This window comes from Triticum urartu, unplaced genomic scaffold, assembly GCF_003073215.2.
Source record: "Triticum urartu cultivar G1812 unplaced genomic scaffold, Tu2.1 TuUngrouped_contig_4344, whole genome shotgun sequence".
Taxonomy (NCBI): domain Eukaryota; kingdom Viridiplantae; phylum Streptophyta; class Magnoliopsida; order Poales; family Poaceae; genus Triticum; species Triticum urartu.
The window spans coordinates 2251-5221 of NW_024114926.1; the positions used below are offsets into that span (position 1 = coordinate 2251).

Genomic DNA, 2971 nt, shown 5'->3' on the forward strand with positions numbered 1-2971 from the left:
CTTCAGTAAAAGCTGCACCATGACACGGCACCCGGCCAATTTTTTCTTCTTCAATTTGATGACTGTTTCACCCGGTGGAAACCCAAAGGTCAAGGTGTATCACCCATGCATGACCACACCATGCTTTAACTGATTGGCCCAAAAGGTGTATCACCCAACCCAAAGTTGTGGTAGCCCCCTCCAGCCGACACACACTTGCCATGACCACCATGTTTCCGTTCGGCGTCCCCTCCAGTCGAGCCCGGGGCAACGAAATGGTTGCAGCAAGCTTCCTCTTGCTAACCATCATCCTATTCCTAGCTACAGCCAGCAGCACCGCCACCTCCTCCGTCGCAATCAACGCGAGCGGCACATCCAACGGGGGCTGCATCTCTCTCCTTCAAGGCCGGCCTCACAGGCGATCCGAACAATCGTCTCGTCTCATGGCGGCAAGGTGCACATGACTGCTACCGGTAGAGCGGCGTCACCTGCAGCGGCCGGACAGGCCACGTCATCAAGCTCGACCTCCACTACGATGATTCAATGGTGTATTATGTATCTGATGATGATCATCCAGAGAACTACTCACTGCATGGTCAGTTATCTCGTTCTTTGCTTGCTCTCCGATGCCTCAAGCATCTCGACCTCAGCCAGAACTATCTCCTTGGAGATGCAAAGGCAATGCCGGGGTTCTTGGGCTCTGTCCAGAGTTTGACTTATCTCAACCTCTCCATTACGGATTTTCATGGTCTGGTGCCACCTCAGCTAGGCAACCTCTCCATCCTAGTACAGCTTGACATACAAGGCAATATTTATGGTGATTATCAATACTCAAAGGATATATCTTGGTTAACCCGTCTCCGATCATTAGAGCATCTTAACATGTGCTGGGTCGACCTCACCGGAGTCGCTGATTGGGTCCATACGGTCGGCGCACTTCCTAATTTGGCTGTACTGATTTCGTTTTGCTGTGGCCTTACTGTTCCATCGTCGTTTGTACACCACAACCTTACAGTTCTTGAAGAGCTTGACCTCTCCGGTAACCAATTCAGCAGTCCAGATGATAGAGTAAACCTTGTTGTCTAGGTGTTCATCATGTTTATTTCATCGCATTAGTTTGTTCATGCATGTAGTTGAGTTAGCATCAGCTGAGTACCAAGCACGTACGTGTAGTCTGCATAAATGTGTTAGTTAGCAGCAGACGTAAAGCTCCGTAGAGTCGCAGCGGCTGAGTCGTGTGGTAGATGAGCGTTGGAGCTAGAAGCGGATGCAGTTAGTTGAGGCCTGCGTCAGAGTGTGCCGTTGTGGGCAAGCTCCTAATGTGCTACAGACTTAGGAATGACTCAAGCTTCAGAATCGTGCGTGTGCGGCCGAAGTAGTTGGATGAGATAACGATGCATGCAGCAGCGTTGGCCGAGTTGTATGGTCAGCTACCAGTGATGTGGATCAGGCCGTTAGTGGCTTGCCCAACGAATAGGTGTACGTGTGTGCATGCAGGTAGTGGGTTAGTGGCTGTGTGTGATAGCCAAGTGAGTCGGCTATTTAAGCCATGTAACCGGTTGCATGAAGTGTGAGAAGAAAACAAAGAAAAGGCAAAGTGTGTGTGCCAAGACTCTGTGCGTATCTTCTTCCACCTCTAGTTGTGTGCGTGAGTCTTCTTCCTCTTCGGGCTGCCCCAACACCAGATACACCCAACTGGTTAGGGGCGTAACTAGCCTCAAGAGCCTAAGGTTAGCGGGATGTCGATTATCAGGCACGTTTGCTAACAAGCTGGGAAACTTGACCCTGTTAGAGAACTTTGACTTTGGATTCAACAACGTTGATGGGATGATACCAGGAGCACTGAAAACAATGTGTAATCTGAAGTCACTAGATCTCACTGGCAACAACATTAGCACAGACATAAAAGAGGTGATAGACTCGATACCCAGCTGCTCTTGGAAGAATTTGCAGCAGTTGATTCTGGACGGTGCCAATATCACTGGCACGACATTACAATTTGTGTCAAACCTAACTAGCGTAAACATACTTCAAGTCAGTCACAACAAACTGAGTGGTTCAGTGCCTATGGAGATTGGCGTGCTTGCAAATATAACTTACTTAGACCTTAGGCACAACAACTTGAGCGATTCAGTGCCTGCGGAGATTGGCACACTTACAAAATTGACTCACTTAGACCTTGGAAACAACACCTCGAGCGGTGTGATAACAGAAGACCATCTTATTGGATTGATGATTTTAAAGTACATTGACTTTTCTGATAATAATTTGGAAGTTATTATTGACTCGCATTTCGTACCTCCGTTCAAATTGCAATCAGCATGTTTATCATCTTGTCGTTTGGGTCCCAAGTTTCATAAATGGCTGCAATGGCAGAAGGGCATTCGTGAACTTATGATTTCAGACACAGGTCTAGTTGATAGGTACCAGATTGGTTTTGGACTACCTTTGCTGAAGTTACGTGGTTGGACATCTCCTTGAATCAACTAAGCGGCGACTTACCAATCAATCTGGAGTTCATGTCAGTGGTTACACTTTTGATGCAGTCAAATCTACTGGCTGGTTTGATACCCAAGTTACCAAGCACAATTAAGTTATTCGACATATCTAGAAACTTCTTAAATGGGTTTGTAGAAGATTTAGGAGCTCAGAATTTGCAAGTTGCAGTTCTGTTTTCCAATGTTATATCCTTGACTATTCCGACGTCGATTTGTCGATTGTAGAAATTGCGGATCTTAGATCTTTCAAACAATCTGCTTTCAAAGGAACTTCCTGATTGTGGCCAAAAAGAGCTGAAACAACAGAACCCATCAGGCAATAACTCTAAAAATTCATTTCAGTGAGTTCCTTTTTGAAAATCACTACTCTTATCCTAAGCAACAACAATTTTTCAAGTGGAATTCCTTTGCTCCTACGACAATGTCCGAGTCTTATTTTCCTTGATCTAATAGATTCACTAGAGAGTTGGCTGGGTGGATCAGCAAAGCCATGC

The 2971-nt window shown here is 46.3% G+C and overlaps 1 pseudogene; it reads left to right on the forward strand.

Annotated features, from left to right (window-relative positions):
* The first annotated feature begins 200 nt into the window (after positions 1-200).
* On the forward strand, positions 201-2468 carry LOC125527686 (annotated as a pseudogene).
* Positions 2469-2971: the final 503 nt, after the last annotated feature.